Here is a 9,820-nt window from a genome sequence, read left to right on the forward strand (position 1 = left end):
GCTGGATGATGAACACGTGTTTAACATGTGTTGGTAATGTAGACACAAGGCGTGTTATATGTCAGCTCGAGCCTGAAGGCGAGTTGAGGGGAAGGAAGGCGAGCCTTGAGGCGAAATCCATCAAATTTAACATAACCTGTGTGAGCGTGTAGAATGACGTATTGTCCCTCCAACAGCAGGATTTATCGCCGTCAGACAATGTAAAAGGGGCACACGTCACGCTGGATCCGCCCGTTAAACATGGGGTATTCGCCAATGTAAAAGGGGCTGATCTTAAGCTTGCCTCTAAGTTATACTTGCAGTTTTTAGTATTTTGAATAGACACACATATTACAATTTCTAAGGCTGAGTATTTAAATGATGCATAACGATATGTTGACTTAATTAACTTTACTTACTTAATCTAATTTAATATTCTGAGAACAGTGCACAAATAAGTCCTACTTACATCTTAAATCTCCATTGCTGTTTTTTTAGTGATAGTTTGTAATTGCTATTCAACAAGAAGTGTTGCCGTGTCACCCAAACTATTGCTTGAAGGTCACTTTCACACAATATAGAGCCAAAGAATCATGAAAATAACGATGCCGGCAGAGCTTGACATTATTACTTTGCAGTTTCACTTCAAACTTTAAACAGAAGTTTATGATAATTTGTATGAAGATGGAGCTTCCTCTTTTTCTCCTTTCGTGATAAATCAACACAACCACAGCTGTGCATGATGAGAGCATTTGACTGTATTAACAAATACTGTTTCCTGTGTGTAAAGTCTAGTTGCCACTAATTAATGATTTGCTTCTTCCTTAAATGTTTCTGGTTCTCTTTAGCATACAACAGCGATGAAACCGACACGTTCGATTTCGATCCCAATCAGACATGTGCTCTGAGCAGATTGTACATTTAAAGCTACTAAACCATCAAAACACTGCGGTTTGCCCATCAACTGCTGACATATGCCTTGTTTGTGTTTAGGCTGCATGACAGGAAGCAATGACGTCAATGCTCTTTGCAGAAGACAGCTAAGCGGTTATCTGCGACAGCAGTAGATGTCATCACGACTTGACATTCACAACAAACACAGGGAGTTTTAGTTTTTTCTTAACTCCAGTAGTTACAGTATATAAAAAAAAATTCCAGTAAACCAAAGTGTGCATTATCAAGTGAATACATATATTATTAGCTTAAAAAACTTTTACATACATACACACAAACATACATATATTAGTGGTGGGGAAAAAAATCGATATTGCAATATATTGTTGCACTCTCTGTCGCAATAAATAATCGATAACTGACGGCAAATGTCGATATTTTATTACAACACACATTATGGATTTACGCAGTTGTCACCGCACTATTGTTCATGCACTTCAATTTGTCCAGCTGTACAGTGTTTACATTTACAAGACTAGGAGGCAGTGAGGTACTATACAAATGCACTTTCTTTGTACATTGTATGAGGTTTTGGCATTGATTTAATGCATAACTACAGACGTTTTCCTTTTTATGGGTATTTTTTCTTTTTCGGTCACATATATTGTGATATATCGTTGCTGACATTTCGTAGAATATCGTAGATATCGTGTATCGTGATATTATGGTTATCATGGGCCACATATCGCCACAGTATTGAATCGTGAGTTACCCATATCATCCCACCCCTAACATATATATATATATATATATATATACACACACACACATATAAAAAAAATCATGTTAATGCATTAATTTTACATTAATTAATTTTTCGCCAACTATTATTTTTCTCCCCTTCAGCAGTTTTCATTATTCATTGTTTTATTGTAAATGTCCGTTGTTCACTGGCTTTTATTTTGAGTCGTGATTGAGCCTACAATATTGCTTACTGCTGTGGCGCTCTCAGGAAATGGAAACAGTCAGAAAAGAAAAGGAAGGAAGAAAGCAGGATGAACAGACATGGGGAAGGGTACAGAACTTTTACATGCCCATTTTCGTTTTAAAGTTCTTCCAGGCAGCACAGTCGACAGAGCCAAAGTCATGTGTAACCACTGCAACGCTGAACTGTCTTATCACCGGAGTTCCACGAGTCTGAAATGCTACCTAAATGCAATACACGTTAAATGGTGCCACACTTGTACGGAACATGCATTTGTGGGATGAGCAGCAGAGCTTAGTATGTGGGTTGTGGCCAAAAAAGATTTGCCAAATCTTCTCTGCCAATGCCAAAACAGCTTATTTTGCTGTTGCTGTTGACTTTTGTTTTGAGCTTCTGGTACCCCCAATTACAGACTAGCAGGTGCCAACATCAGATTGGCAGGTGATTGGCAACATCACCTGATTGGATCCCTGATGTCGTTCCTGGGATCTGCTGGAGCCGCTCTCCCAGCTTGAAGGACACAGCTCCAACTGCTCCGACTCATATCGGCACCACAGCTGTCTTGCAGGTCTTTTCCATGTCCTCCTTCAACCCTTGGTACTCCCTCAGTTTCTCATGTTCCTTCTTCTTGATATTGCCATCTCTTGGGATTGCCACTCACCACACTTGTCAATCACCACATTCTCTTCTGGAGTTTGCCCTGTTGGTTAGCTATCACCAGTCTATCAGTCTGGATCTGGATGTCTCACAAGATCTTTGCTCTTTTATCCTCCACCACCTGTGGAAGAATCTCCCACCTCGACTTCGAACCCATATTTTCTGCAGATGTTTCTGTACACTATAATCACAACCTGGTGATGTCATTCCATGTTTATTTTACCCGCAAGCATCTTGCATCCCACTATGATGTGCTGGATTGTGCCTGGAGATTTATATACATCTCTGGACGTACACAAAATGCATGCAACTATATATATATATATATATATATATATATATATATATATATATATATATATATATATATATATATATATATATATATATATATATATATATATATATATATATACACACACATATACATATACATACATATATATATATATATATATATATATATATATATATATATATATATATATATATATATATATATATATAGTTGCATCCAGTTATTTTTATACAGTCTGTGCTCAACAATGACGAAGAAAACCGTTTCCTGAGGACCCTTAAAAGGACATGACCAAGGAGTTATCGGTGTCTTTTTATAGAACCGTAATGGGGCGCAGGACAAAAAGGCACTACATAACATCATTAAAACCACTGCAAAAATCATCAACAGACAGCTTCCTACCCTGGACAACACTTACTGCATAAAAAGAACATAACACATTTTGAAAAACACATCATCCTGTACATCATCTTTTTTGCACCCTTACCCTCAGGGAGCTGCTATAAAACTATTAAAACTCCCACCAGCGGATACATGAGCAGTTTTTATTCAAGCGCTGTTTTGCACCTCAATCAGTCACTGCACAGCCACGTGTGATTGATTTTAACAGATTTTTTAACTTATACGCGCTGAATGCCGGGTTTTAAATTTAATGTCAACTTTTAACTTATTGCTATTTGTAACTTATTATTATGTGCACTTTGGCAATGTGCAATTCTGTCGTAGGCCTTTTCATACAATGCTAATGAAGATAAAATAAAGATGGAGAGCTGGGGACATCCCCAAATGATACTTTTAGAAATGTTCACCTCAGACAGCTGAAGAACAGATGCATTGCTGGCTCTCCAGACGGACCCTGCCTCTCTCCCCTCACCTGCTTGATTGGCCTTGGATGCAGTTCCATGGAAATGCAAGCTTCACAATTTAAGAATGTTGCTAACTTAGTCAAGAGCCGAAAGGCAAGGAAAATATCCAATATCTGTAGTGTGCATTTATGATTTCACAACCAAGCAGCTTCGGGCAATTAAAACCAACTCAGCTAATTTACAGTTGTTCTTTGAATCTGGCCTGAAATCTGTAAATGAGTGTCCACACACCTGCAGAATCTCACAGCACAGTAGTCCGCTCATTTTCCTAGAATTTTGAAACCCATATTTCAATACTTTATGTTTTCGTGGATGTTAACGATACATTTTTCTGTTATGTGACTAGATCACAATACATTACTCCTTTGTTGTGATTTAAATTGTTTATAGAAAGAAAATAAGACTTCAAGGGATAAAAGAAAAGCTTAAAATCATAAATGTCACTCTTATAAATGTATTATATAGGGTTCAATTTTACTGTAAGGACATCTGCTGTCACTGGTATTGTTGTCTTTTTTCCTTTTTTTGTACAAAACATTGTACAGAGAAGAGCCAAAAATAAAAGAACAAATTCTTTCATGGCACAAAGGCTTTTGAAAATTAGTCCATTAACTGAACTGGTGAGCATCTGCTGAAAGCCGTGTCGCCTCTAGTATTTGGAGTAACCTTCAAACAAGAAGCACCGAACAATCAAGATAAAGTAAACAAGAAGTGGCTTCTGCTGAAAAGAAATGTATGACGTTTCTGGAGAAGTTCCAGTGAAAAAGAAAAATCATGATTGCGTGTACACAACCATCTACGAACCATCTCTGAGTCCCTGCCAAAACTTTCACTTTTTCAACCATTAAGACAGGAAGCTTTTTCCTCCCCCTTCTTCCTCAAGCCCTCCTTCGGCAGGGGGTGGGCGTACTGAGGGAGCACAGAGCAGACACATGTTGATGTTCCACAACGAGAGCTGTGCCCACATCCGTTCACAGAAGAGTTCTGTAGCCCAGAGCAGACTCTTCAGATAAAACAGCAAGGAGAAACATGAAGCCTACACACACTGCAGTACCCTTCCAACACCACTGGGGACAGCAGAAGGAATAGATCGTTCAGAGGATCAGAAACTGACAGTCTGTGAAGTACTGTACTGAGTTAGTGAGGAAGTGGGTGACATAGATTTAGAAACAGAAAATTCCAGGGAGTTTACTAAACAAAAAACTTAAGATTTTGCTGCAATTACCAAAGTGACTGTGATTGTTGGATTTATACATAACAAGGAGTGTTTAAAACATCATAAGCCATTTCCTCCTGTCAAAGCCTATACCTGCTAGGTTGCTCTTTGACATTCTTCATACAAATACTTAAAGCAGGCACTTAGTAGTCAACTTCTGAGAACTTTTCTAACAACCACGGAGACACATTCAAAGGCTGTAAAATCTCTCGAATAACCGTCTGTCATTGTCAAGTCACTGAAGAAATAGGATTTTCATTAAACTCTGTGCTTCATAGTTAGAAATTACTCATTACTCAAAATCATCCAAAGGCCTCTCAAATACAGCAATTCAGTATCAGCACATGAAACAGTTTCAATCGTTGAAAATATACATATACATACACATACACCCACATACATATACATGAATACATGCATACATGCATACATACATACATACATACATACATACATACATACATACATACATACATACATACATACATACATACATACATACATACGTGTGTGTGTGTGTGTGTGTGTGTGTGTGTGTGTGTGTGTGTGTGTGTGTGTGTGTGTGTGTGTGTGTGTTGGTCACATCACTACACTCATAAAAGTCATGTTTTGTAGCAACCAGCCGTTCAACCAAAACAAACCAGCAGGACTTCATGTCACTAGGCGCGTCAGCAGCCGCTTAAAGCGGCGGCGTCTCCTGCAGCTGCAGCATCCTCCAGCGCTGTGTTCAGACTGTACACAATGTACCATGACGTTTTTGCAAGTTCAACCACCCAAATATCCTAACTCTTTTCCATTTCGCGTGTTAACATGACGGTCGTTTCAAAGCGACGCCATCAGTAACACTATTACTGCGATTACTACAATTACTACTACTACTACTACTACGAGTCACGGGAGCCCGCACGCAAACTCCGCGCAGCTCCAAAACACAACACAGCCCCAACAGAAAAAGGGTAAAAACAGCACCAAACACGGCTCCGTCTCACCTGTTTTCGGTCTCCAGGCAGTCTCGCAAGCAGCGCCGTCGCGTCCAAACGTATTTAAAGGGATAAATGGGTTCCGAAGCAGCGTGTACGAGTTGTTTACAAAGTTTCATCGTGAACTCCGATTGGCCTGAGCGAAGTTTGGTCGACGCCCCGAACCTCGGTCACCGGCGGAGTCAGAGCCGCTTCCTGGACCAGACAGTCTCGATTCTACTAGAATTACATTCTCTCATTAAATCTCTTTATTTGATAAACAACAAAATAAGCAATATATTTTTAATCAACTATGACAAGTTTTTTCCTGTAGCCTATCCTCTGACTAACCTTTTATTTATAAACTGTCTTGACCTTTCCTTATTGTTTTCTATGCATCTGATTCTATTCCTCATACCTGTTTTATTCTCCTGTTTTATTTATTTATGTATTTTTTTATTCTCTATTTATTTACTTACTCATCTTTATTATTATTATTATTATTATTATTATTATTATTATTATTATTGTTATTATTATTACCTTCATTATCTATATTATGACTGCTTATTCATACTAGATATTTTTATAATTTACTCCATCATTGTATGTCTTGTTCCACACTACCTTGTTGGTGTTTGTATAGCAAAATTTGCTAATAAAGTTTAAAAAAAAAAGACAGACAGACAGACTCGAGGGGGGAGACATGAACACGTACTGTGACACTTTTAATTTGTTTTCTTTTCTTTTGTTTAATCTTTAACACGAATTCGTTTGGCTAATATCAACTACATACTGACAAAACCGACACATTTTAACTTCCAGAGTAGGCAGCTGTCTGTACTTGTAGTAACTGGAGGATAACTGATGATTTGCAGTCACGCTTTCGGTTTACACGTTCCTGAGGGAGAAAAAACACCAAGGAGGATGAAGGTATGCTACCTTTTTTCTGGTCAAAGTATTAAATGCACTGCAATACAATGCAGTTTCTACCAAGGGCGTCCGCCACATTGTCCAGAACAAGAATGTGCATGCCATAGAAAGAAACTTTAAGGAAATGTACAGTATGTAAGACCTTTACTCTCAAGGTAGGTGTACGTATTTGTCATAATTCAATTTTGACCGTTAAAAAGGTCAGATATGTTAAAGAAATTGTAAATAACCTCCATCTTATATATGATCTTATATATATATATATATATATATATATATATATATATATATATATATATATATATATATATATATATATATATATATATATATATATATAAATATCACATTGTTATCTGAAATAGGGGGGTGAAAATAAGGATTTTTTTCCCCAGCTATGGCATTTGGAATTTGTTTTGTAACTAATATAGTTTACACTGCTCACGAGAATGTTTTTCTTTTCTTTTTTTTTTGCCCACAATTTTTATGCTATGTTCTTCAGTGTTGATAATAAATTAAATACATGGATATTATCATAACCCTTAACTGTTCTTTACAGTATGTGTCAACACACATATATATGTTCTGGATCTCTGGAAAGCGTCTAGAGACAACATCTGTTGTATTAGACGCTATTTATATATAAATAAAATTGAATTGAATTGAATTGAACATATCAAATTATTCAGAGTGGATGGAGCATGCTGGTGTTTCTGCTTGTTTCATAGAATTTTCTGAGAATCTCTAAAACAAAAAACAAACAAGACGTCAAGGTGAGAAAAAAATGATATTTAGAGATAATCAATTTGAGAAATATGCCTTAATATCCCCAATTTCCTAACTTCTGGGGCTCTAGCGCAAGTTTTTTTTCGTTTGTTTTTGCCCCAACTTTAACAGTATGACAAGATGGAAAGGGCTGTGAAGCTTGCCTTTAAGGCTGAAATATGCTTCTGCGTCAAACCAACGCCGTGCACACGCCGCAGCCGTGACGCCGTGCAGAACCCTTCTGACTTCTCCGTCACTCCATTTGGTCGCGGTGCAGTACCCCCCGCGGCCACTAGTTAGCGATCTTTTTCTGAATGGTTTATCCAACTTTTTCCGGTCACAGTAAATCAAAGAAATAAGGACAACTATTGTGCAAAAAAACAAAACAAAAAAAATCACATATAAACGAAGAAAAGAGCCCTGGAAGTTCACTACTGATTCAAACCGGAAACCGGAAATGCTTCGCTTTCAAACGAACCAATCACAGCGCTCTTGGTCTGCGTGTGCTCGGCGTCTCCTCGACGCGTAGTTACAATTTTCAGGAGGTGCACGTCATTGACGGCGCAGGTGACGGCGTGTCCTCTGCGTCGATCCAAACCACACGCCGTAGGCACGGCGCCATTTTGACGCAGAAGCATAATTCAGCCTTTAAGTCGTCGCCTTGTTTTGCACCATTTCCCTTTACTTTTGAACATTTTAAAAAGGACAAAATAAAAAAAACTGATCTTGTGTCTGGAGCTTCAAATAATGAAAAAAAAATAAAGAAAAAAAAAACGGTAGGCTAAGTGGTAGAAATAGATTTGACTTTATGCTGGGAAATTATGTGAGAGTAGTGATATCAACAAATAGGCCTTTTTGGATTAAAGAGAAAAAAAACCTTTAAGATATAGAGGGTTAAGAGAAAATAACTTGTACAGGTTTAGAGCTATTCATGTCAAAGGGTGAATAAAATCAAGTCATACCAGAGATCGATAACATTTAAAACTGTCACAGAAATACTTCTCGTTTAAATATTTTGGAATTTTATTTATTTTACCATCCTCTGGCCTTATTAGATTTGTGACATATGAATACATTCGCACAACTAGCACTTATTAGGCTACAAGTAATCATTAGCTAGACGCAGTGTTAAGTAAATCCCAGACGGCAATTGTCTTAGCAATTAACAGGTAAAGCAGTAAAATACTTCACAGGTCTTTTTGGAAAATTGAGTCTGCTCACTTTTAGATATTTTAGCATAACAAAAGAACACCTTTCCTTTGCAATCAAAGAGGTCTTCTGAGGGGGAAAGAAAAAAAGAGAAAAAAAAATGAAATTCTGTGGCTGCTGCTATCCTGCTGCGCTGTCACTGTATATGGTGAAAGGAAGGTGAGACCTTGAAATTCACTGTTTCCTGACAAGAGATTGCAGAAACGGCCTAGAGGCTGAAATGGAATACAGATATTAAGAATAAATGAATCAATTTTCAAACAGTAGACAGATATACTGAAGATTGTCAGGCATGTTTGTCTTGGTAAGAGTTTATGTTTTGCAAGTTTGAGGTTTCATTTTTTTGACTTTAGCTAAAAAACATAAATAAAGAAGAATTCATGTATTGGAAAGAATTATCAATAAAGGCCACAATTCATTCAAATACGGTCTATTCTTTTCAGTTGTAAAACTTTTATGATTGTAGACAATTTCATTGCGTACAGGCTCCAGAGAGCTTATCCCCAACCACAGAGATGATTGCATGATGGCAATCATGTTCTTTGATTGCGCTGCTTTCATTGCCATCCAGCGCTGTGGGGTGAGGCTCAAAGTGAAGCAGGTGGACAGCAGTATAGTACCCGCGATTGCCCCCTATTTAATTGACAAATAGGGCAGTTTGGCCTCGTTCAAAGCATTGTGCTGGAGATGCTGCAAGACAGGAAGGAGTCTTGCTAGGAGCCACATTCGCCTTTGAGGCTTCTTGGCAGCAGGCTTCAAATACTCCTCCTGCTTATATCATCTCTTGAATTTTTGTTATGACTCTACACCAGTAGGACCAAATTGAGGGAGTACCTCTGCAAATTAGCGCTTGGGCTGGTTATGTGACATTGCACTGGGTGCAAGTGTGAATTCACTCAAGTAGATAGAACAATACAGAGCTTAATTTTTCTAATAGAGTGTGCAGCAACACCTTTGAAACTCTTAAACAGACTTTGAGAACAGAACAGTCTCCAAAATTCTACAATGGGATTGGAGTAGCAAAAACAATCAGATACATTTTCTTTCCTAGCGGTCTCA

At 37.8% G+C, this 9,820-nt stretch overlaps 1 long non-coding RNA gene across 1 annotated transcript in view; it reads right to left on the minus strand.

Annotated features, from left to right (window-relative positions):
- The window catches only part of LOC133443954 (uncharacterized), a 135,824-nt gene extending 129,833 nt beyond the window's left edge, over window positions 1-5,991 (minus strand). Inside the window, exon 1 of the long non-coding RNA XR_009782700.1 lies at window positions 5,885-5,991. This is a non-coding gene — a long non-coding RNA (uncharacterized LOC133443954). The remainder of the gene's footprint in view (window positions 1-5,884) is intronic.
- Window positions 5,992-9,820: the final 3,829 nt, after the last annotated feature.

This window comes from Cololabis saira, chromosome 5 (genome assembly GCF_033807715.1).
Source record: "Cololabis saira isolate AMF1-May2022 chromosome 5, fColSai1.1, whole genome shotgun sequence".
In the NCBI taxonomy this organism is placed as follows: domain Eukaryota; kingdom Metazoa; phylum Chordata; class Actinopteri; order Beloniformes; family Belonidae; genus Cololabis; species Cololabis saira.